The sequence below is a fragment of the Haemaphysalis longicornis genome, unplaced genomic scaffold (assembly GCF_048455015.1).
Source record: "Haemaphysalis longicornis isolate Haplotype H1 unplaced genomic scaffold, Haemaphysalis longicornis Haplotype H1 scaffold_6, whole genome shotgun sequence".
Lineage (NCBI taxonomy): Eukaryota > Metazoa > Arthropoda > Arachnida > Ixodida > Ixodidae > Haemaphysalis > Haemaphysalis longicornis.
This window is the reverse complement of record NW_027526407.1, coordinates 30,196,564-30,223,595: the sequence shown is the minus strand read 5'-3', so window position 1 is coordinate 30,223,595 and position 27,032 is coordinate 30,196,564.

The following is a 27,032-nucleotide window of genomic DNA, read 5'->3' as shown; positions in this document are numbered from 1 at the left end:
ACTACACAACAACGCTGCATCTTGTAATGTGGTGCTTGTTAAGAGTGCTTGTTAAGAGTGCAATTGTTTGCGGTTTTTTCACCTTGAGCCGACAGGAAAGCGCTGTTTTCGAGCTGTGATGGACGGGAACCCCCCAGAGGAACCATTCGACGTCGATCTGCTGCGGGCACCACCTCCAGGAAGCGCGTCAGCCTCCCAGCTGACGTCGATAGCGAGGATACTGAGCTCTACTCAGCGCCCAGCTACGAGGGCTCCGACGATGGGTTTCCACTGTACCTGGGGAAAAAGGCGACAAGAAGGCTCCTCAGGGCTTCTTCGCAATCGAGCATCTCGACTGTGAAGCCCGTGCCTAAACACCTTGTGCAGACGTTACTGTTCGTGCCAGAGGCCAAGGAGGACAACTTGAGACTACTCAAAAAGCAAGCAGTCTCCGCGTTCTTTTAAGCTTCTGTGCCAGGCGAGGTCAAGGACGCGAGGTTGAATTCCCGGGGGAACACCTTGGCATTAGAGTGCACTGGAGGTTTTGCGGAAGATTACGTCACTGCACGACATAAACGTGCGAACCCATGCCACTCCGTATGGAGACACAAAGATAGGCATCATTTATGACGTCGATACGTCTATTCCTTAGAAGGAGCTGCAATACCGATCAAACCTGCGGTTGAAATATTGTCATGAGACAAGTAAGCCGCATTTTACGTCAAGGTGTCTGAAGATTGTTTTCCTGGGCGACAGACTTCCCACCCATTTATGACGTCGATCCGTCTATTCCTTAGAAGGAGCTGCAATACCGATCAAACCAGCGGTTGAAATGTTGTCATGAGACAAGTAAGCCGCATTTGTACGTCAAGGTGTCTGAAGATTGTTTTCATGGGCGACAGACTTCCCACCCATGTTAATGTGGGTCATTTCAGCCAGCCTGTCGGCCCTTGTGTGCCGAAACCACTCCAGGGCTACAAGTGCATGAAGACTGGCCATATGGCTGCAGTCTGCAGCAGCGCCACGGTATGTCCCAAATGTCCTGGGCCCCACAAAGTTAGCGATTGCAGAGAAGATACCGTGAAGTGCGCGAACTGTGAGGGACCTCACGAAGCCTCATCGAAGAATTGTCCATGTATGAAGAGGGAGGTCGCTGTCTTTAAGCACATGGTGAGGGGCCACTCCACGCACTAGAAGGCTGCCGCGACGGTGCGAGAGCGGCGATGTCACCGGTATCCACGCCGGTGTTTTCAAAGAAGGCTGGCCATTCTCTAATGAACGCCTCTACGCAAGCGGCTTCGCCACCAGTGAAACAACTACTTACACCACCGCTACCCCCGTGGCCGCTGCCACCTCTGCTGCCTCCGGACCAGCAGGATAAGCCGAGGTGTCGCAACGAGGTACAACAAACCTCGCCGGTTGACGCATGGCCCCCACTGTCACCTATTGTACTTCCTTCTGAGCCCCAACGCTCAGGGCTGAAGAAAGTCGTGAGATCTCCCACCCCGGCTACGTCTTCAGATAGGCAAGTCGCCGCGGTCCTGAAGTGCGTCCTGAATGCCATTCGCACATTGCTCACCAGTCTGAATACACCATCTGCGTTGAGAGGCTCGGATAAGCAAGGCCCTAGGCGGATTTACGTTCTTCATTGAGTGCGGATATCAAAGAGGCTTGCATTTTTCAGTGGAACGCCAGAGGGCTAAATTCACGTATTTCAGATCTTCGCCAGGTTTTCTTTATGAAATCTGTCCCTATACTTGTCATCTCCGAACAGAACGTATCCTTACCTATTAGGACATTTAGCTATGAACGTTTTTATCAGCCACCGTCGGGGAGCCCAGCAAAGTTGCTATCTTCATCAGGCGTGAAATGTAGTATGCTCACCATTTTGTGCATCCTTACAGGGGTATTGAGTACATCTGTATCACCATCAGAAACCGATTGCTCACTTTCACCCTTGTGGGTGCATACATACACGCGAAATCTCGCTTTCAACGCAATTAAACGCACCAACGGGTCCGCGGGTAATTACCGGTGATTTCAATGTACACCCCATCTTTTTGGAAAGCCCAGACACCAACAGGCGACGTATGAGCCTAATAGCTTTTGCCTCAGACCATGGGCTGTGCTTACCAAACGACGGAAGCCCCACTTATTTACGTGTAACGACCTGTGGCAGTTGTTTAGATTTAACGTTTGTGTCATTATGTCTATCGGGTCATGTACAATGGTTCCTAGACATAGAGACTCGTGGAAGCGACCACATTCTGATATATTTAACGATAAATGGATTACAAAGTTCCTTCGATACTTATGTAATTGGGGTAACCGCTTGGTGGAAGTTCAAATCAAGAATAACAGACATTTACCAGAGCGATTAGTTTGAAAATCTAGAGTCCGCCATTGGAAGCACACTCCAAGCCTGCAAGAGTTCCGTCCGGCTCTCTCCAAAAGTGACTGAGTTTGACGTGGAGCTGGAGCACCTTAGTGATGATCGTCGCCGCGTCTAATGTAATGTCTCAAAGATTTGAGAATTTGCAGACGAACACAGAAGATGATCCAGCGACGCATTGCCCAAGTGGAAGCACAACGTTGGAAATCCCTTTGTGACCCACTCGACCCTCGCAAGCATTTGTAGTTCTAAGATATAGGCAAGGACTAATGACTCCCGTACTTGAATTGGCCGAGGACTTCTGCGTGAGGATAGCCAGTGGAGCAGGCCCTTCTGGAATACTGTTCGCCAGTGACATCCCTGCATCGCGGGATTCAAGGATGGATGTCCCACTTAGCATGGAAGAATTGGAGGCGGCATTGGCTCCGAGGAAGCGATCTTTGTTTCCTGCGCATGATGGAGTCAATATGCTGCTCTCTGTCAGCTTGGCAATGATGCCCGACAATTCTTCTAGGAATTTTTCCGTTCCTCAAAAATGGAAGTCTACCCGCCTCGTTCCGCTCCTCAATCCCGAAAAATCTATGCTTTGTTCGATGGCATAGCGACCAATTGCATTTGCGAGTTGCGTTGAAAATTTGATGGATCGAAATATTTTTGCACGTATGGAGTGGTCCTGGAGCATTACTATGTCTACCCTGATGTCATGGCTGGATTCTGTCGTGGGCGCTCATCCATTCGCTGTTATAGATTTGGTGACTATCTGCAGCAGTGGAAAAGTGTGAATCGCATATGTGCTGCGTTGTTCCTCGACGTCAAAAGGGCGTGTGATGACGTGAAGAACGATGCGATTCTTAAAGTAGTGCAGGCTGTGGGGCTCGGTGGCCAGGTCTACCAGTGGATACGGAACTAATTAACGCGGAGGTCATTCTTTCTATGACGGCAGATGGGCCGACATCACCTCACTATACTCACTGTGGTGTTCCCAAGGAGATGTCCTGAGCCCTACACTGTTCACCCTTACACTAATTGGCCTGACTTCTTGCCTTCCATGGAGGGTTCAGGTGTCGATATACGCAAACGATATATGTGTTTGGGCGAAGGGCGTAACTCGTCGGCATGTGCGCGCCCGACTGCAAAATGCTGTAGACTTGACGACCTCCTATCTACACAGACAAGGGGTGAAAATATCCAACAGCAAGTGCGCCGTGCTTCCGTTTACACGAAAGCCAATGTATGCATACATTTTGTATAATAATAGTGAAAGGCTATCTTATGTGAGAAATCATACGTTTCTAACCACAGTTGCCGACAGAGGCCTTTCTTGAAGCGCTCACGTAAAGGTTATAAAAAAGAGGCTCTCGGAAGTGGTACATATACTCAAAATCATCGCCGGCAAGACATGGGGAACACCAATGAACTCGCTGTTGCAGTTCTACAAAGCGCTGTTCTTGGGCTGTCTGCGGTACAGTGCTTTTGCCCTTTCTGTAGCGTGCCCTACCTGCTCGGTCACTTCAGGATATACAAGCTCGCGTCCTAAGAATCTGTCTTGGCCTACCACGATGTACATCCACAGCAGCGACCGTTGCCTTGGCTCGGAAGCACCCTTTGGCAGCCTTTGTGGAAGTTCAAATAGTCATAAGATATAGCAGGCATCTCACCCGCCTTCCTGATCATCACCTCGAAGGAATACCAGCGACCCGTCTCCGGGCGTCGTTCGCAAGGGTAGTAGCTGTCCATAACACCGGCATTTCATCGAACTATACGCAGGTGATGTGACCGCTCCTTCCGCTGCTGTGTGTGATACAGCCCACAGTGTGCCTAGATATTCCAGGAGTAAAGAAAAACGGGATCTTCCAATACTGGCCCTGCGACAGCTTTCACGTACCTGCACGAGATATACAGTGACCGAACACGTGGACACGCCGACGGCTCGGTAACATTCTCTGGTTCTGCCAGCGCTTTTATTATACCACGAGTGCCACTTTTCAGCAAATTCAAGATAGCCAATCCTACAACCTCCGCGGCTACAGAACTTACGGCCATCCGTAGCGCTCGTCACACCATCGAGCAAAGTTCGTGCCGCAGATGGCGTATTTTCTGTGATTCAAATCCTGCACTTCAGTCACTCCAGCCAGCCTGTGCCGGGGACCTCACGAACAGCTCCGGACCAAAATAAGAATGGTGTACGACCATGCTGCCCAGGCGGATCATGATATCACCCTGCAGTTGCTTCCCAGCCACTGTGGCATTGTCGGCAACGAAATTGCACATCAAACAGCGACGACTCAACACATTCTATTGTCAAGGACGGACGGAGCTACTGCCCTTCGCATACTTGCCCGGGAAACAGCGATCTCTCAATGGTCTGTAGAATTCACATGTGCACGCATTGGTGCCCTTGACCCGTACATGCCACGTGCCCTTCCACTTGGCCTCCCAGGGTCTGACGCAACTCTTCTTTGCTGTCTCTGGCTGGTGGTGGCATTCTCAAATGTGTACTCATACTTAATAGGAATGGCAGCAAGTGAGGAGTGCGAAACGTACAGGCACGCCGAAGACGATAAGCCACGTTTTATGGGACTTCTCACGCTACTCGCGTGAAAGAACGAAGTTGTCATCAGCACTCAGAAACCTGGACTATCGGCGGCCCTTTTCACTACAGAAGATTCTGAGTCACTGGCCGTCTCTGTCATCCATCCAGAAGGCGACTAAGGAACTCTTACGCTTTCTACAGGCGACGAAATTAAACACCAGATAGTAGACCGAAAACGTCCAGTGTCAACCACTGAACGTTAACGTTTAGTGCTTCAGCGCTAGGCATCCGTGTCTGCTCCAACTTCTCTTCATTCTTTTCTTTCTCTTTTTTCACGATGTTCTTTCCCACGTACAGGATAGCAAACTAGGCTTTAGCCAGGTTAACTTTCCTGCCTTCCGTCTACATCATTTTTCTCTTCCTTAATACCTCGGCTGGCTCTTCCGCGAAATTCCCACTTGGCGGTGAAGTAAAAGCTGGCCCGAAAATATTGTTGGAATTGTTTGGGTGGACCATCAGCTGACAACAAGCGTTTCCGTTCACTAAAACATTGTTTAGTGAGAGTTAATTGCCAGGTAGGAACGACCAAAAATTTCTTAGGCAATTATTTCATATTTTTTGTCAATAATTTACGGTAGAATTGAGTTTGAGCCTTCTTAACGCTTTTCACAATACGGCAATTAGCTGCCTTGTTAACGTATCATTTATCGTACGTTTTTGTAGCGCGCGCTTTGGCCTTCGTTTTGAATGTGCGAGATTTCGCATTATCTAGGTTTTGGCTTTTTTAGCGCGTTTACGTTTTAAGGGCACTAAATTAGAAAGGCAGAGGCCAACGAAAGTTTTTAAGTACTCACTGAGAAAATTTATATTATGTTACTTAAAGGCAGTTCATGGCAATCGGGGATTAATGAGTCATCGGTATGTTCGAATTTATAAACGTTCACAGTTTATGCTGTTATTTGTTTACTTTGTGTTTAATTGTGAGATCAGGCAGTACAACTTTATGACCAGATATTTTGTATTGAATGTGGACATCATAGCCGAAGATTTAACTGCTCAGAATAATAAGTCAAAGGTTATGTGGCATTATCCGTGTGTTCGGGTCAACCCGCTGATAACTTCAATGAGGCTATTTGGCCATTATCTCTAGCATAGTGTCACCGTGCGGGCTCTCTGTGGGCCCTGCCATCTTTGCGTCATAGTTTACATAAGAGATATTAATGTATCCAATAAGTATAACTCTGCTTCTGTCAGGTAACGCTCATGAGTGGTAATCTAGTTGATTAAAAAAATTTAGTATGCTTCCGGCAGGCCGGTATACTACTCCAGCTACTTCGGGTATACGATATCGCCAAGAAACCCTTGCCCGCATATTGTCATGCTTGTCCATTAAGGGTAAAGGCTCGTATCTCAGCCTGTAATTTAGCAGCAATGCCATGACCCGACCCTTCGCCGTTCTCTCGTTACGAAAAACATTAAACGATTTAAGGAAAATTTTATACCTGCTGATATATTTATTTAGCCAGGTGCCTGCTAATGCAATCAGTTGTAGATCATGTAGCAAAGACAAATATTTCAGCGGTTACCGTTTGTTAACAGTGCTGTGGTAATTTACATTGATTCACCTTTGTTCGGATGTCGCCGAGTGTCAAGTATGTCGGCCAGAGTTACTAGGGGCAGTGCGTTGGCGAGATGAAAGTTGTACTAAAGATTATACTGAAGGTTTCATGTGTACGCATGGTCATTGATAAATAGCTCCCCGTTTACCATTCTAACCTTCGCACCGTGGTGCTTGTCGATTTGGGTGGGAACTAGAGAAGCTTCCTTTTCTTCCGTGTTTCTTGAGAATAGCCATATGCTATACTTATATAATTTTCCATCAGCTTGTTGCAATTTTAAATACTTCCCCCCTTTTGTTGAAATCGAATGATTGATTTATTATAGTGTTTAACGCGCCGACGCAATGCAGGTGATGAGGCGCGCCGTAGTAGTGGAGAGCTCCGGAATAATTTTGACGACCTCGGAATCGGGATATTTACGTGTGGCGAAATATAGAACACACCGGTCTTTTCGCTCTACGACTCCATCAGAAAAGCGGCCGCCGTGGCTCTAATCGAACCCGCGTCCTCGTGCTCAGGAGCACAATTTTCTTGTAAATAAACATGTGAAAGATCATATGTCGTATTTGATCTTCGCGTATTGTCAGTCCTATGTATACGTTCTACGGACGGCACCTGGAAGCCAAGGCGATCGGAAGAGCCCCTAAGTACTTTCTGCTTATTGGTATCTCGCGTTTCATCTGCGCTCTCGGGAACTCCAAAAACCAGTGATTGTTTCGTCTACCTTTTTCCTCAATTTCAGGCAACCTGTGTTTCTGGCGCTAGATTATATGCTCAAGGTTTCGCGAGTGCTCTCCAGGGAAATCAACTTTTGAGTGTGGTCAGGGATAAAAGCTAGTTATTCTTCAAAATCGCTAAGCCTCTTTTCTATGGCGGATTGTTCTGCTATAATTGATTTATAGTACAGAATCTCGGCCGTGAGTCTGTTGCTAACTTGCATGCTCTTGAGAGAATCAACTGGTCAGTTCCAATAGCGCCACCCATTTCAACCAACGATGGCGCTGGCAGGAATCGAAGACCACTGGTTGATAGTATGTACCTTGCAAAACGTAGCCAAACCTTCTAAGGTACCCAAAAATGGTTAGGTGAAATTGTCGCATTCGTGCCATCACTCCCACCCACTTCCTCTCCCACCTACTCCACTCAGATAGTGTGTCCATGCTGTACTATTGGCCCGGTGTACAAGCTGACTTCTCGCAAAACGCTTTTCTGGCATCTGCCAGCACACATCGCCAGAATGAAATTTAAGGTGGCGACGCCGTGCAAGTCTGTTAAGACACAGAAAGGAGACATCGCTTAACGAGTACCTATTGGCGTATCGACCATCCGGGATTACGGTGCTGCGTTCAGCGCTTCCCCCGTAGCGAGGGTGGGCGCTCGCGTGTGTTAATATGCATTGTTGGCCGGTGATACACGATCGCAAATGGCTGTAGAACTTTTAAATGTAGAGCATTTCAGTAACTCACGATGTCACCCGCGTTGTCCCGTCGTAGTCCGCACCGTCGTTGTCCGCACCCCTCCCCCTACACTATATAAAAGGATGCCGAGGGACCTTACGTGCACCACGCAGCGCGTGCTGCGCTTCTGTGGCTCCGAAATGTCACGTGGTTCGGATGATTCACCCAAAGAAAAGAAGAGAGAGAAACTACAGAGTGTAATGTATCAGTTGCAAAGATATTGCCGCTTTTAAGAAATTTGCATTTCGCGAGTTCGGTTTTCTGACTGCCTTGATGGTAGTTAGTAAGTACGTTCGTGGTCCTGATCCCTTTTGACACTGGGCAGGCGCATCAAGCGCCGCAGGAAGTTCCAACATATGTTTGCACATACGGAGAAATTGTTAAGAAATTGTTGCCACCCGTGGTGTGGTGTTCGGGATCGAGTATTTGCACCAGCGCCACCAGAGCTTCTCCTGGCACAGTAGTTTTCTTTTGCACCGTCAGGAGGCACCACGGGTGTCAGGGTACACAGTACACACACTACGCACGTACACACGGAGCATGCGCACGCTCGCACGGTCGCACACACGCGTGGAAATGCCGGTCCCACCACGGCCGGTCCGGTTGTAGCAGAGAAGTGAGGCCATCGGTAGGTCCGGCGGGTCGGTCCACTTAGTTCTCCACTTGATCTATGCAGGAAATACGCCGAGTGGACACCTTTTCTAAACTTCGGCAGTACTGCTCCCATCGACGCAGTCGTCGTTTGGTGTGCGATGCTTGCTGCTCTTTTGTTTTTTTCAGAGGCGCCCGTGAATGCCAGGCTATCGGCTAATGTCGTCGCTTTCTGATGTTCGTCGTTTAGTTTTGTACATTCATGGATCACATGCTGTATCGTCTCGCTCTGCGCTCCGCACAGCCGACACGTTGGGTCCGCGCTGAATAGCTCGTGTCGCCTTTGCTGCGTGAGCAGGGATCCCGTACGTGCCTGGAACAGCAGGGCACTGTCTCTGTCGCCACGGTAATATGGCATCGGCGCTGGTTCTTCCCTATGTTGGAGGTACTCGGCGAGGCTTTGCTTTCTGGAGACCGCTACGCGCCAGGTTAATTTGCTCGCGCTTGCTAGCTCTTTGTTGACGATTTGTTGCCACTTTTGTTCAGATTTAGCTTCATGTTTTGTCGAATTTTGGCTGTATTTCATTTCGAGGCTGGTGAGTCTTTTTATCCATTCAGTTTTCAGATTTCTGTATCGAAGGTGCATGTATATGCGTTTGCAGTAGTTTGTGGGCGCCATGAATTTGATCCTGCCAGCATAGTGTAGTTTTGCCCTCGCCTCTCTGACTTCGTAGGGGGACCAGCCCATTTCGCCTGTGATGGCGGCGTTTGGGGTCGCACAGTTGCCTCCAAGCAGCCACCGGCCTAGCTCGTTTTGCTGTTGCTCCATGCATTTCAGCGTTGGTCTGGAGTAGGCCAGCACATCATCTGCGTATGTTACGGCTGGTACTCCGAGGGCCTTCCACAGTGTGCGCCGTACAGTGTAGGGGTTGTATGAATGTCTTGCGAGGTGCCATGTTAGCCCTTTCAATTTGTTTGATTTTTTCACAGTGTCCTTCTCGTGCTGTTCGAGGTAGTTCGCTTGACTGCCGATGGTGATGCCCAGGTACTTGTATGAATTTGTCCGGTCTAACTTTTCATGTTGGAGCGTGAATGGACCTTTGATCTCCTCGTTATTTACATTTATGCCCATCCACTGCGTTTTTGCTGTGTTAAATTTCAACTGGTCTTTTGTTGCTATCTTTGAGCAGATGTCGAGCAGGTCTTGTAGGCCTGTTGCGGATTCTGCTAGAAGAACAATGTCATCGGCAAAGGCGAGGCATGCTATTTTGGTATATTCTTCCTCTCCGTCTTTCGTGATGGTCGAAAGGCGTAGGCCTGCTCCCTCCTTGTCAGGGGTGTTTAAGAGTTCGTTTATATAGATGTTGAAAAGCGTTGGGGATAATGGGCAGCCTTGCTTTAGTCCGATGTTGATATTCACTTCCTGTGACTTGTATTCGTCCAATTCGTATATGGCAGTGCAGTCTTTGTACATCTCCTTTATTAGTTCAATCATCCCATCTTCTAGGTTTAGTTTTTCAAGTTTGTCCCACAGCTTTGCATGGGGCACAGTGTCGTATGCCTTTTCCATGTCAAGAAATGCCAGGAATAGTTGTGATTTGTCTTTGTGTTTCATTTGTATGGCTTGGGTTAACGTGAAGATGTGGTCCCTTGTTCTTCGGTTAGGGCGAAAACCAAATTGGGTATCTGCTAATTTGTTGTTGTCCTCACAATATTTTTGAATTCTGCGATTTATTATGGTGCATAAGAGCTTTAGCACTGTGCTGAGAACAGCTATTGGTCGGTACGACTCAAGTTCATCAATGGGTTTTCCTTTGCCCTTGTGTAGAAGTTTTATCCGTGCCTTCTTCCATTTTTGTGGCACCTGCAGGGTTTCCAGAGTTTTGTTTAAGTAGTGAAGGAGTGCTTCGCGTGCTTTTGATTGCATTGCTTTTATGAATTCATTGGGAATTTCATCCAGGCCGGCCGCTTTCTGATTTTTTAGGTAGCTGATATGGCGCTTCAGCTCTGTAGGTGAGATTGCTTGAAGCAGAGATTCCTCTGGTCTGTTTTGCATTGTGTGAGACCTATCCGCTTTTGGGCGCTCCTCTGTCTGCACCTATTTTTGAAGGTTGTTGAAGTACTCTGTCATATATGCTTCTATTTTGTCTTCGCATTGAAGAACAATACCGGTTGCTGTTTTTAGGCTTGTCGCTTTCTGTGTTGTTTCTTTGGGGCCCAATGAACGGATGTAGGACCAGAATCTTTTGCTGATGTGTTTGCGCTCTTGCGTGATGTTGATCTCTTGTTTTCTGTGGGTCTCGTCACTTTTTTCTGCAAACAATCGTTTTACTTTTTCTTTTTGTTCTATGTAGTCCTATGTAGGCTTCTTCCTTAGCTGCTGCGTCATATTGCTGTATATGACGGTGTTTTTTGGAGAGTCTTTTTCTTTCTGCTATTTGCTTTTTGACCTCAGTATCGAACCAAGGAGTGGCTCTGTGGAACAAGTGCTTCTTCTTTCGTCCAACGGTTTCCTCTGCTGTCTTGATGCATTTTTCAATAAATTCTTCATATGTGCAATATTCGTCCAGTTCTGTTTCTAGCTGGGATGCAAAGGCTGTCAGTGCATCCGTATCAGGTGTTTTCCAGTGTGCAGTTGTTGTCCCTGTGCGGTTGCATTTCTTCTCTGTTTGTCCAGGTCGATCTGCTTCTAGGCAGATCTTTATCCGGTTGTGGTCACTACCGCAACTGTCTAGCTTCTCCTCGTCTATATGTAGTGACGTAATATTTATATTGTGTTGGACTGCAAGGTTGTTATAGAGGGCGTAGTCAATGGCTGTTTTTTGGGTATTTCTTGACCACGTGTACGTTCCTTGGCTCGCTTCATCCAAATTGGAAATTCGTAGGTTGCAGCGTTCAATTAAGTTACGAAAGCCTGAGGCATTCTTGTCTTTACCTTCTAGTTCTGCTATATGACTGTTAAAGTCTCCTAGCAGGATGACAGGCTGGCCGTGGCGCTCATCTTCGATATCTTTCACGATACAGTCATAGATGTCGTCGTTCCACTGTGGGTCTTCTTGGCTTGTGGTCATGTAAATAACACATACATGTAGGCAGCAATCTGCCAAATATATTTTTACCCATGTGTGTTCCTTACATTTGTTGGGGGTGTGCTGTAGTTGTAGGTTTGGGGTAGCGTCAAACATCCCCCTCGCGAGGGGCACGATCAAATGCAGAGCATTTCCGGGGGCGCACGACGTTAAGTAGTTTGCGTTACGTTAATGTTGTTGCACTTGTGGCAACTGCTGACGAGAGAGCGCTCGTCAGCAGTAATTTGAATGAGTCAACGATATAAGGCGCGTTCGTAGAGTCCCTGTATGTGTCGGCTTTGTGGCGCAGTGGGTAAAGCATCATGTACATTGCGTTCCGCCCGCAGGGTCGAGGGATCGAAAACGGGCGCCGGATAGTATTTTCTTTTATATTGTGCAGGGGGAGGAGTGCGGACAACGACGGTGCGGACTACGACGGGACAACGCGGGTGACATCGTGAGTTACTGAAATGCTCTGCATTTAAAACTCCCACCTCCCCTCGCGGGAACCCCTGTGTAGATGCGACGCGTTGGCGGAGCGGCGAAGGGACCGCGTTTTATAGCGCGCATAACGTTGAGGGGACTGCGTAAGCCGGTCCCAGTCGATGACGACGTTGGCGTACTTGTAAAGCGGCGTGGACTCTAGGGGGTTTGAGCCAAGCGTGGATGTTGCTTCTCCGGAGAACGGCACACCGGTTATATGCGCAGCGCGCCCGAAGGAGAGGAAACCGCGGAAGAGAGAGTACTGCACATGCGCCGGTCCCAGCGCGTCTGCCGCGGCTATGACGCAACGTGCCGCGGCTATGACGCAACACAATCCAACACAATCCACTTTAATCCAATCCAATCCAAATCCAAGCCAAGCCAAGCCAAGCCAAGCCAAGCCAAGTCAATCCAATACAATCCAATCGAATTGAATCCAATCCAATGCCCCTCGCGAGAGAGTGTTCGCAATCGGAGAGGAGAGGGGGTGAGCGGCGGAGAGCGCAGCTGGCGCGGCGAGGAGAATGGGGGAGGGGCGGACAACACCGACGACGACGACGACGCCGGAGGGACAAGGCGAGTGAATCAGATGCTCTGCATCTAAAATTGCTGCAGGAAGAGCCGTGTCCGCCAGATATATAAACCACCGAAGTAGCTGTAATGTGGATATATCCCCTTATCCGCACCAACCCGCCCATGTAACATGTGAGGTGAAAGTACAGAGACAAGAAATAACATAACATAACAAAACTTTATTAGTGCACGCGTCGGTCAGCATGGGGAAGAAAGGAAGGGGAAAGGGGGGGGGGCGGGGAGTTTAAAGTTACATTCGGCGGTCGACGTCTGAGGAGCGCGCGAACACCCAAGCAGCGTCTGCCGTGCAGCGGCGGGTTGCAGCAGGATTGTCCACTTCACAAGCCGTCGGACGCTGGGCGGAAGACAATTTGAACGGAGCGTTTGAAGCCCGGGACACTCCCACAACATGTGTCCCGCGATACGTATGTGGTGCGGGTTGGGCTTTTATTTTATTCTATAGCCCTTTACCTGTGTCCCACAACATGTGGTGCACAGTGGGCCCGGCTCCTGTGGAACAGGAGGAGCAGGCAACTGCGACCACAGGTATCGCATCGTGGACAGCAGACTGGTGAATCTTTGGCACATACGCACGCCCCTTGGCCAACACATCATCGGTTAGCACGGCACCAGCCCGTGCCTTGTGCAAAAGCACCTGTGCGCCACGGGGCAATCCAATGGGCAGGGGGCGGGGTCTGGTGGAACCAAATTCCGCAACGACTGCTTGGACGCGTGCCTTGCAGCCGCCTTTGCTTCTGAGGGGTCGGAGTGGTATAGTGCGAATGGGATGGGCAACGCCGGGTTGGAGCGGAGTTCTAAGTGCTCGCTCGCGCACGCGTAAGCGGCCTCGCTGCCGATTCCGCCTGCGTGTCCCGGGACCCCGTCTACCCGAACGACTGTATTGCACGTGTACCGCAGTCTGCAACAAATGGTCTCGATGAGGTCGCAGGTGGTTCCCACGTATGGGGTTTGGCCACGTCGATCGAGAGCTTGGTGGCTCTGCGTAAATATTGTAAACTGGTGGTTGTCACTGGCGCCGTAAGTTGCGTAAATGCGCTCTGCAGCGAGAAGAACTGCCGCAAGGCGGGCCTGACATGGGCATGGAGGGCCCATGTCAGAAATAACATCCTGCACAGTCAATACCACAAAGATTGACCCAAGCCCCAATCACCATACTCACCGACTCTTGGCGCTTGGATAAATTACCTACAGGGTCGCATTTCCAAAACAGCGGTTTATCTTGTTACAACAAGGCTGACCATTCGGGAAGTTTATATAGTCAAGGGACACGGGAGAGAGACCACTCGCATACCATGGAAGCACGCAAATCTCGGCACGGAATATCTTACGAAAGCTGTCTCCGCAAGTAAACCTGTAAATGTCCAGGGCTCATACTCAAACTTCTAACAATAAACAAACCAGGTCTCCTAGCATCTCCCAACCACAAGAGCAGCCCGTAGTATAGAAGAAACACAGAAAAAAAAATCCCCCCACCTCCCCGAAGGGGATCGTGCGGAAATGCGAATGCATTGGGTGCACCGAATTCTTCTTTGCGGTATCGTTGCCGCGAGGGATTCGACTTCACCGACTTCCATCGCTATCAAGGCGCCAGTCGGCAAGCAGTCACAGAGAGAGGCGCGCGCTCCCTGCATTTATATGCGCAGCGAGCGGAGAGGGGTACGCGGAGAGGAGAGAGACACCCGCGCCAGCCCGCGCGCGAGCTCTCTCTCCGCCCCGAGCTCCGCGATGCGAGCGTCCTCACACGCCGAGCGCGCTCCTCCTCTCCACTCACTCTCCGCTACTCCGCCCGAGCTCCGCGATGCGAGCGCCCTCACACGCCGAGCGCGCTCCTCCTCTCCACTCACTCTCCGCTACTCCGCCCGAGCTCCGCGATGCGAGCGCAGTCACACGCCGAGCGCGCTCCTCCTCTCCCCTTGCCCTCCGCTACTCCGCACCTGCTCCGGTTGCTAGGCGCGCGCCACAGCTGTTGCTAGGCACACGCCGCTCAACGACGCAAGACAACCTGCGGCTAAGAAATGCATTCGCATTTAAAAAACTAAGACAACATGACGACCAACCAAGAGCCAGATGACCACACCGTTCAAATGCACCTCTCGTCGGCGCTCCAGCATCGAAAAGTAGCGAACTCCAAGGCAAACTTCTAGGACTCCATCAGATTTCCTGCAATCGTTAAATACCCACTGCATAGGGCAGTGGCTTACACCATACATTTTGTGTGCAGGGAGAAACAGAGAATAACTTGTAATGGAGACCAGCAACTTTAGCCGATCCGTCGCACTGGCTTGCCACGCTAGATGTTACTTATGGGCAGAGTTAAAGCATAAAATTGCCTCCTAAGCGCTGCAACAGCCGACATCCCTACCAACCATAATGAATTGATAGTAAAACGCTGTGCTATATTGTGACCTCATGCTCGCGTTCTATCCACCTCGTAACATTTATATAGGGGGTGTTTCAGGAAAGGGTTTAGGTAGTTTTAAAAAAGGGCTTTCGAGGATAAACTTGTTTTGCTTACCCGAAATCTTCAGCGGCCGTGGTGGACTCGATAAAACGGGTTCCAATCACTAGTTATGGCAACACTTGCCTAGTACTCGCTATTTACCTTTTATCCTTGCAGTTAGACGTGTGACTGTAGGTTTGCGAAAATGTAATTGCCTTAAGATTTATCAACTGAGTATTCGAGCCCTCCGGACGCGCGTATCTGAAGCGCGGCGGCTGAAAAGCGCCAAAGCAATGCCCACGTGTTGACGTCACTCCGAGCTGAACACATTACACGCACTCCCTGCTTTATCACGGCCGCGAAGGAGCGATCGTCTAAGCTCTATTCCTGCCGTGGCTTTATCTTGCCTCACATCATTCTTCCATGCCCCGAACGACAGTAGAATGGTGCGATCTGACTGACCTCAACACGTGGGCTTGACTTTGCGGCATTTTGCAACCTCCCAGCTCGAGACGCGCGCGTCCAGAGGGCGGAAGGGCTCAGCCCCAGGTCTGCGGGAAAAATATGTTCGCAAATCTGAAGCTTAATATTGGGTTCACTTATGATCCTCTACAATTTCCACACTACAATTACACACCCAACTGCATAATTAAACTGTTCATGATAATGATTGTTGGATTTTTCCGGCGCGAGGCCAACTGGGGCAAATAGCGCCGAATCACTGGTTATGTATGAGGGGCGAATATTTAAGCACTAAAATCAATCAATAAGGCCTAGAGTAAAAACAGTTGAAGACAATGGCGGTGGCTGGTGTAGAGGGCCAGTTTTGATTACACATCATAGGAAATAAGGTTTAAAAACTAAACATCTGACAAATACTTAAAAACGCTTTGGACAGATGCCATGGCATCATCACCCAAAAACAGCAATGGTTGGAGTGGAATGTGTTTTCTGTAGAGCTGGGGAAGGTGGTTGTATCGTGTTGTGTCAAGTTCCGTGATTTGAATGAGTACGTGGACTATGACCTCTCCGTACCTGCTGCACACGGGTCTTGAAGATCCCGTGAGCAGATACGAGTGTGTTGAATGTGTGTGCCCTATCCGTAGCCTAGCCAAAGCAGCTTCAGTGTACCCGTTGCGTGTGTCGGTGGTGCATGGTCTCAAGTGTGGTTAATTACACGTAACTTGTCTGTCTGTTCCCTCCAGTCTGCTTGCCATGTTTTACGAAGTTGTCTGATGTGTGGCTTTATGTCAGTGTGCCATACTATTGTTATATCAACTGTCCCTTGTAGTGCAGCACCGGCAGCTAGTCCATAAGCAACCTCATTTATAACGATCCCAAACTGGCCTCGGACAAAAAATATAGCTATATCAATGTTTGCGGTACGTGCAGATAGAATAGCCTTTAAAATAAGATTAACTGCATAGTTTTTAGATCGTTTATCAGAGGACAGCATACGCACAACGCTAAGGAAATTCGTGTGCAAGATGGACTTTGGAATTTCGTGTTAGACAATGTGATATAAAATAATTAGGATACCACCTGCTTCTGCCGTAAATATACTCTTCAGTTCCGTCTATGCGCACCAAAAGACACACGGCAGCAGTCTTTGACGCCTCACTATTAAATTCTGCACACCGGTATTCATCATGCAGAAACAAGAAATGCCGCAGAATCGCAATTCTTGGTGCCCCGTTCTGATCAAGCTGGGTAAAGGACAGGTCACACAACACAGCGCGGAAATTCTATGGAGGTATGAAATCAATGATTGGTGTCTTGTGAATGTTTAAAAAGAGGACCTTGAGCTTACAGGCTTCTTCTCTAACCCAAAGTGAGAAATGCCGACAAATGGGCGGACGGTTTAGCAAGAGTTGTTTTGAGGAGGTTATATAAGGGTTGAAATGAAGGGGTGGTTAGTCATGGCCATGATTTTTTAGGCATAAAACGAGTCCATGTAAATCCTGTGGTGATGAAGGGCCAATTTATCGCACTCGGTGCAGAGGCTCCAGACTGGGCTAGTGCGAAACGCGCAACCCACAAGGCGAAGCCCCAGGTGCAGCACTGGGTCGAGCATTTTAGGGCCCTTTTTTGCAGATCCGTACACGAAACTTGCATAGTCCCATCGAGACGCTACCAGGCCGGTAAAAATACGTAACGGGAGTTCTTGTCCATTCCATAGGACTGATGTGACAGAATTCTAAGAATATTCATTCTGTTTAGGCATTTATTTGAGTTGTTTAATAGGAGGACTGAATATAAATTTTTCGTCCAACACCACACATAAAAAATTATTTGTCCTCTTTTCTGACAGGAATCGATACGCCATTTAGAGAAATGCCTGGCTCTGTATAAATCCCACGCTTCCAAGAGAAGACAACACAAGTACTTTTTATAGGTTTTTTTTTAATCGTTCTTGTCTGCCAAGCTGGCACGTTTTTTGACACCGAGCTGGACTTGACGCTCACATAGACATGTCGCATATTTTAAAAGATATCTGGACACCATCTAGACACATTTAATAAGAAATTGTAGGTGGCAATGCCTTCCCAAGGCAGTTCATCTTAACTATGAAGAGAGTGCAGCTTAGAACTCCACCTTGCCGAACGCCGTTTTCGTATGCGTGAACCCTTGACAGTGCACTACCAACTCTACAAAAAACTTTCATTCGGACAAATAACTAGCAAGAGTGGTCGACATGTCCCCTGAGACAGCAAAGGACTTAAGGTCACTGAGGATCCCGTAGCGCCAAGCGGTGTCATAGGCCTTCTCAAGGTCTAAAAACACCCTTGCGCAAAACTGTTTATGAATAAAGGCATTGTTTATGTATGAATCAAGCGCGACGAGTTCCATCATTCGTGGATCGACTTGCCCTGAGGACTGCCGGGCAGCTCTCGAGAAGACCATTGTACTGAGGAAAGTACACAAGTCTCCTGTTTGTCATCTTCTCGAGGAGCTTGCACCGGCAGCTGGTCAAAGATAAGGGCCGATAACTGGCAGGAGATCAAGGGTCCTTCTATTCCTTCAGGAAAGCCACTACAAGAGAGCGCAATGTGCCCCGAAAGCCAAATTTATTGTATAGATGTATAAGTGCTTCAAGGGTGTTGGAGTGTAGGTTTGTATCATGGTGCGTGTAATTTGGTCTACCCCGGGAGCTGACGGCTTCCATGCGGTCAGAGAAGCCTTCAGATCGTGAATTGAAACAGGAGAATTGTTGGAAGTGTGCTCCTTGTTGCTATCACGCAGGGACTTCTTTTCGAAAGATATTTTGCGTTTCAAGAAAGTGTTTGTATAGTGTGCTCAACTGGGCGCGTTTTCGAAGTGTTGTGCGTTAGCCTGGTCTTCCAGTGTGTTCTTTGTTGTGCTAACCAGGGGCACGTTGTGTGTCTGTTGTCTTTTGAGGTTACTTATACTGGTCCAGACTTTGTGTGTATAAGTGTATGAGGTTGCGGATGTCAAGAAGGTGCGCCAACTCTTTCATTTTGCCCCACGGCGCACACGTTTTCCAAACGCCGTTGCCCGTTTGAACAAAACGAGGTAACCGACGTGGAGTACCGACGAAGGATACCCCACGCCTTATTTTGGGTCTCCCACGCCCGCCTAGAGTCCTCATGAAACGACAACCTCCTCTGGCTGCATAGGGCACCGTAGGCGTGAGGAATGGACTTTTCGGCGACGTCGAGGATGTGCACCGCGAGTTATTGGCTAGCTTTTTTAAGGTGTAGGTGTCTTATGGTTGTGTAGTGTAGCTTGGATTGCTCTGTAAATGTATTTCAGCTAGCTCTTCCTTCATTGAACATGTTCTGGAAAGATGAACTGCCATGGCCTTTACCTATATATGTTAGTCAGGTGGGGAAGCGGTAACTACCGTATGGGTCCCTGCCCATACCCCACTCAAGGCAGGAAAAGAGAACTTAAGAACCAATAGCCAAGTAGCCAAGTCAAGATATTAGTACGTTTTTGTCCTACGGTATGGTATGTAGGCTGTTTCTTGAAGAAAAAGTATGCTACAGACGTTGTTAGAAAGTTCTCTATCAGGCGACCTTGGGCATCCGTGCGAAAACAGACCCAAACAGGTTTGTGCGCATTCTGGTCGCCTGTTAGAATGTATGAATTGGGAAGCTGGTCAACCAGCGCCTCGAAGTCACAGCTCGAAAGTGCAAAACCGGGAGGAATGTAAATGGAGCATCCTATTATCAACCTATTATTAGTGTGCGGATTGCTTCAGCCTGAAGGAAAGTGTTGAAAACCTATAGGGTGGCATGCTGATGATTTCCAGGTGATTATTGCCACACCGCCAGGAGAGTGTGTGCAGCTAGCCCTGTCCTTTCTGAATACCATATATCAGTTAAGGATGACTGTTCACTGTTAACGTGAATTTCTTGCTGACACATGACACTTGCTGATTAGCATGCCGTATCTCGCCACATTGTCAAGATTTTTAAGGCCTCTGTAGTTCCATTGGGTCATTTTTGCTCTTCCCATTATGAAGTGTTCGGAGCTACTAGAGTGTGCTGTTTATGTATCATCTTTTGGTGATTGAACTCTCGGAGGGTTTTTTTCTGCCTCTGCGGAGGTTTGCATGAAGGGACCCATTCCTTCCGCTGCTAAGCAGACAGGAAGGGTCCGATATCTATCTTTAATTGGATGTCCGGGGAGTGCCCAGCGGACCGGGCCCCCTGGGCTGCCACCGTCACGGGCGTCGGAAGAGCCATGGGCGGGGCAGATGGTGGGGCGAGGATGGGGCTGCCGCGGGCCCTCCTCTGTCCATGTCCTCCATGCCCCCCCGCTCTCCCTTCGGCAGGTGGAGCGGAAACAGGGGGAGCAGCAGCGCTCCCAGCAGCGATCACAGTCACCACGTTCATTGGAGTCGCACCACTCCATGATTCCTCACGAATCTGGACTTATGAATGCAGTGCGGCAAGAGACAGGACCACCAAAGCCTCCACAATTATTGCAGAGCCAGGAGGTGGCTGATGAGTGTGGGGCTGGGACTGCAACACATCAGCAACAAGGGTGCACTGTGTCGCTGTGCTGACCAAATGCCGCCCCAGACCCCGTGCTGCGAGCGTCTGCATAGGATTTTGCCGAAAGCAGCCTGTGCTGTTGGCGATTCTGAGCAAAGGTGATGTTGTCTGTTACTTTCATGAGTAGAATTTCTTTTTCAGCCATGACTTTCGGGCAGGTTCGGTAATACGCCTCATGTTGGCCACTGCAATTCGGCGATTAAACTGTGCTGTTTCGACAGTTATCCAACGAACGATCAATCTCTGCACATTTAGGGAAAATCAGCTTTCCTCGACGCGACTGAGTTCCATGGCCATATCATTGACACTTAAAGCATTACCTGGGATTAGGGACATATGGTCGTACATTACAGCTTAGGAAGCCCACTTTGACATTTTGGGTGTGGTTGTGACATGAAATGTTGGGACAGGATGCTTTGTTGGGATTTCTTCATTTGCTCTCCGGATTGCAATTCCTTTCCGGATTGCAATTCATTCAGGTTCTTCAACCTCCTTGAGGTTGAAGAGCCTGATGAAGTTCCGCCTCTGTCTCAGACTGGTTGTTTTTCTGAGATGACGCCTTGAGAGGGGTTAAGGGTTCTGTCGGGAGTCATAGTAACACACAGGTCAGCCAACGTGGTCAGCTTCACAAGGTTTTCGCTTTTATTTTTTTTCTTCTTACTTCAACAAGTAGGTCACCGGATGAAAGTTTTTTTAGCATCATAGTCTGAACCAACAGAGTTAATACATTTGGCCAAAAGAATGACTTACCGTACTTACCCGATTTTCCTTGCAAAAAAAAACCGAAAAAACTTGCACCTCCGATTGTAACGCGCACGGAACTTTATGACCCAGACAAACGAATGCGGGAGGAATGGACGATTTATTTCCCGAAGTAATCTCATTCATCTCACTCCTCGTCGCTTTCCGCTGATCACAACATCTCGTCCTCGGTGCCGTCAAGAGCGTTCGCGATGCCACACTTGTGAGAGAACGTTCAACCATGGTCGATGGGATCGTGGCCCACGCCTTACACGCCCATCCCACGAGCTTCTCCAGAGGCGCACGCTTCAGCCGACCGCTCGTTCTGAACGCGTGAGAGCCGCTGCTGCCATTGCTGTTATCAAGTGCGCAAGTGGAACGATTTGACAATTTGTGTGAACGCCGATAGAAAAGCCTAGGCGCTTATGCTTCCTGCGTTCGAAAGATTGTTGCTAAAGGCTTTGGTGATATCTTAATATGGCGATGGCGATGGGTGGGACGAAATTTCCGCTGTTTCGGCAGTTTCGGTTTCGTATCCGATTCTAACGCGCATGCGATTTTTCGGCCTATTTTTCCGGAAAAAAGAGGCGCGTTAGAATCGGGTAATTACGGTACTTTTTTGTAATCTCGGGATCCTCTGTAGAATGAACTACAAGATATTTATGGAAATGTTCTGCGTTATATTTAACAAGTACTTCGGTGCGGCATATTTTGGGAAGCCGATCATTGGAGGAGGAGTTTTAAAAATACCATACGCTTTATTATAAAGCAGAGGACGTGGTAATTTTCTTCGTCAGCGTTACCCTGATAGCTGCAGAGGTCACAGCGATCCTTGCCTGGTAAACAGACACCAAGCCCTTCCGCCGGAGCTCGACCACGACTCCAAAGGCCACCGTTTGTGGTTTCTTACCCTTCACCTCTAATCACATCACCACGGTAGGTTACAGCTTATGTTGGGGGGCTCGGGATTTGCGGTGTCACCAATACCGTCACCAAGATTACTCAAGGTGCCCCGTGCGGGGAATAATTAAAAGGTTAATAACTAGTTAGATTTTTTTGTAACCCTAAAATTAAACTTTCGGAGATTAAATTGTTTTTTGTTGCGCGAATTGATCAGGGGCCTTGGCGCATAGAGAAAAACGAATAATTAAAATGTCAATTACAAGTTTCACGTATTCGTGTCCTTAAAAAGCGAATTGAACTTGTTTTACTACCAGCGCCACGGCTGCTATACCTTCTCCAAAGAAAACAATTTCTTCTGGAAAGCCTATTTTATAAAAATGACTTAGTCTTTCCTGAAACCCCCTGTATGCACTTCTATCATTACCGGAACATATTTAGATCACTATTGAATTTTTTAGGTATAAATGTAGCTATATCATTTTCAATACGACTAAGACCACTGTATCCACCCCTTCCAGTAATACGCATAGAAAAGAGAGAATATTAAAAGTAAATACAAATTGTGTATCGTAGCTTACTGATTTTTTGGCAGATATAAAAGACTGCACAATCTTCCTGTTTAAACAGAGATGCTACAAGGCTCACGTCAGGTGCGTACTCATCTCTCCTGGAGCTGGCGTCTTCATTTTCTGAAAAAAACCGAAACACTTAGGAATGCTTGCGCGCAATAGTCCTAATGCATCACAATTAAATTGCCTCTATTACAAACTATTTTGTTTATTAGTATCTTTTGTCATCAACATATTTCATTTGCGAATATTTTTATGTCGAGCAGAAGACATAGGCCTGCTGTGTATTTACTGCTCAGAAAACGTTGTCAAGCCGTCGACAGGAGGTGTTTCAGCGGAAGTGAATACCTCGTTTCTACTGGCGTTAAGATTTTGTGTTCCCTTCTATCTCTTTCTGAACCGTACTACTGTGAACACCAACTTCCCACAGGTCGGACTAGAATGATAGCTTCTGTCAATCGAAATAAAGTTGGCCCAGCACAGAAACACATAAACGTGTTTAATAGGCCTGTTGCCTTTTTTATCACAGCGTACCTTCATGTTTGTGTGGAGGATCAGATGCCGCGCCCACGGCTTACAGTCCAATGTTCGTTTTGAGACGCAGATAGACGGGAGCTGAGGGTGCCTCCCAAAGCAGCCGCTATCGCAGAAGAAGGCTGAAGTGTTTGGAGCTATAGCTTTGCCAGTTGCTGGTATTAAGTAGTGCAGCAGTTGGCTTCTAGTACCAGACGCCGCACCCAGAGCGCAAAGTGGGGTGCGTGCTCCGAGGCATGGATGGCAAGGGCATTGCCTGTTCCTCCCCAAGCGCCTGCGAGAGCCGTAAGGGGACTAAAGTTATTCCAGATATAGCCAAACCAATGCAGGTATGCCGTGCTGCCTGCTCCGGAAGTACTCATCATCCCTTATCATTACGAGGTTAAACCAGATAGGTTCAATCATGCCGAGAAGGTTCTTTGGTATACCAATCGCATTCCATCACCATAAAAAGATCTCGCCACTCTGGTGTAGCAGTTGCCCGACACCTCCTATGACTTGACAAAGAAAATTTCAGCCCTCAGTCCCCAGCAGCTGCGGAGCCACCAGCATGGTGGTAGTAAGACCAGTGCTACAGCAGAGAGTTAAGAATCTGTGTAATGGACCTCGAGGTCCTCCTGCTGCCAAGTCGTCGGAAGAAAGCGGATAGGGCACGTCTAGTAAGAATATGCGCTTCAATCGAACTGGCTGCGGGTGCTGCGCGAGTTGGCTGATGATGATGATGAGGAGGAGGAGGGTCATCTGACTTCTAACACGTAGTACATGTGTTACAAGTTAGTCAGAAATCTTCAATGAACAAGGTTGCGGGAAACTGAGCTCCTTAATGAATTTATGACGCAGACCATGCCTAATTCCTGGGCTCATTTTGTTCACCAGAAGCTTAAGCCCTTATCGCACTCTTTGACACTACGGTTCGCTTCTTCACTCAGTGGCTGGGGGGTTTCCGACTCCAGTCAGTTCTCCTGAAGTGCAACAAATTTGCAATGAAGCCACAATTTTTCAGTGGAATGCGGGTGGGCTGCGGTCTCGACTACCAGATTTCCGGTGATTTGTAAACAAGTACCGTGTCCCAGTTATCGCAATCTCGGAATCACGTCTATCTCAAGACGCACGCCATTCAGGATGCACTAAATTGCGTTACAAAACTGATGTGCCTGCAACAAGGGCACGTTTAGCTCTCAAAATCTCCTCATCATTATGCGCCGTGATCTGACACCACGTGCTGAGAACGAATACGTAGCCGCCGCGGTGGAAATAGAAGGTCTGTCTTTCCCCGTCATTGCCGCCTATATACCACTCCTAAAAGCGTGCGACAGTGGCCGGTTGGAAAGTATATTTTGTGCTACACGGCCTCCGCAAATAATAACTGATAATTTCAATGTGCATCATCCGTCATGGGGTAGGCGCAAAAGAACCATCAAAGCAGCATCACTTACTAGACATTGATTATCAGTGAAATATGACTGTACTTAATACAAAGGAACAAAAATTTTCCGCACAGGCGTTTCAAGCGCTCTTGTCGTCATCGGGGTTTCCTCCAGGCTGCTTTCCAGATTAAGCTGGTCTGGGGGATTTTAATTCCCACGGCAGCTACCATCTCCCTACCGGTATACCACAGGACGTTTTTCCTTGTGATCATCTAAAACATGAGGTCCGATTCACAAACTGGCATGTATTTGCCACAAAACTCCAAGAGGACCTAGGTTCCGTGTTGTCATACGAGGGCTTTGTAGGCACGATGGCTACTGCGCTAAAAACGAGCCCGAGGACATTTATATTACCCTAGTTATTTTCAGTCTCCGATGCAGAGTTCGAAAGGATCAGTGCCATACACCGGGGAGCAGAAAGAAGAGCGCCTAAAACACTGGCACTTGAAGACATTCGAGAACCCAGACGAGTGCAGAAGCACATTCAATGGCACATGGGCAAATTGGCTACGCGTGAATGGACATCTTTCTGTTTAAAGTTAGACCCCAAGAAACCACTCACTACAACATGGAGCCTGGTCAGCAGTATTCGCACACCACCGATGTGTCTCCACCCATTTAATTCAAATCCATTGGGCACCGAATCCACCTTCTCAGACGTCGCTGAGATGTTATGTTCGAAAATTGCGGCCACACCAACATCACCTCCGTCACTTCCATTTTCGAACAAGGGACGCCCGTCACATCACATGCCCCTTACGGACGCCCCTTTTACAACACCGGAACTCGTCATGGCTTTGTCCACAGATAACAAGTCTTCTCCTGGTCCAAATGGCACAAAAATATACATCTGGGAAATGTCCACCTGAGAGATGTGGGAAAGAGATTCCTCCGGGACATTTTCAACCAATCTGAAAGGACCGGTAGTCTGCAGCCCAGCTGGAAGACTGCTAGCATTGTGCCCATATTGAAACCAGGAAAAGATCCCCCAGACGTTCAATCATATCGACCTATTGCGCTTTTGAGCTGCGTAGGCTAGCTGATGGGGAAAAAGTCGGGCTGCTTCGACTAGATTTGGATCTAACTACTAGAAATATTTACCCCCCACATATCTGCAGTTTCCGAAAAGGCATCAGCAGTATCGACAATGTAATCGCCCTTGCTAATTACGTCAAGCGCGTAAGAACACTGCGTAACGCCGTTATGGCAATGTTTCTGGATTTCAAGGCTCCGTATGACTCTCACGCATGACGCTCCCCACTTTCAAATTGACAGTGGTGGTATTGGCGGTCGGATAACGATTGGCTGTCAAATTATCTTCGCGATAAAAGCATCGTTATGACCACCTCTAATTTCGACACATCGAAGCACAACGTAACTCGTGCCGTTCCACAAGGAGGAGTACTGAGCACAGGGCTTTTTTATATTTCCCTTATCGGCTTTGAAATATGCGTGGGACGACCTCTCGCGATTTTCTTATATGGCGATAATATTTACATACGGTGCTCTGGGCGCAATAATCGTGTCCTTCGTGCGAGCCTTAAGCGGGGAATAATTTAATCTCAACGTTTCTGCCGGTTCGTGGACTGGAGACCTCGGCTACAAAATCAGCTGACATCACTTCCGGGAAGTGAGACGTCACACGGTACGAGCTCACGACAGCGGTGATACCAATAACATATGTCGTAAATCATAAATTTCTTGGAGTTAGGGTCGACAGATTGTTGACATGGACACCCCATATTTGCAGCTTGAAAGAAAAGTTCTCGTCATTTTCTACATCTCCAAAATTCGTTCCAGCAACACTGGCGGCTGCACAGTTTACTCGCTTCTTTGTCTCTACGATGCTTTTTTTGAAGGGCTGCTCCGCTACAGCTTTCATGCTTTGTTTCCCCTCTCAGCAGGAAATCTGAGGCCTTTGGAAAGCCTGCAGGTGCGCATACTAAGGTTGTGTATCGGTGTCTCAAAAATATCCAGTCATCATCATCATTTATTCAGCCCTGAAGAACCCCAGAGGGGTATTACATAACAAGGGCAGAGTCGTCTTAGTACATAGTGGCACAAGAAAAAATGGCTCGATGCGTGGTTTATTAGAAAATTTATGCAAAAAAAAAGAAATCTTAAAATAAAAAAGGCCGCAGTGGCTGTCATGGGAATGATATAAAATTAACGACTGAGGTGAGATAACAATCATTCCTTAAATTTGGCCTAGTTGCGTTCACTGACAACCGAATCTGGCAGTTTGTTCTATTCTTAAATGAGACGTGGTAGGAATGACATATTGAATGCGTTAGATGAACTATGCAATCGTTGAATGCTCATGGAACTGAACAGACAGCGTGAGCAACGGGATGGTGTGAGCAGGACGGAAGTGCGGAGATGACGAAAGTGGCAATACTTTTTGTCGATGAGGCATATCTGTCAAATTTCACGTGTAGTTGCCAGGGAGGGGAGGGAGAGGGACGCTTTTATGTCGGTGACACTGAGATGCCAATCATACTTAGAAGTGATGAAGCGCGCTGCGCGGTTTTGGACTGATTCGACGGCTTTTATTACGTACGACTGACGGGGGTTCCAAATACCAGAAGCGTATTCTAGCTTTGTTGGAATAAAGGTCTCGTATGCTATTTTGCGTATGGTTTGGGGCGATAATGAAAGGTTTCTCTAATATAATGAAG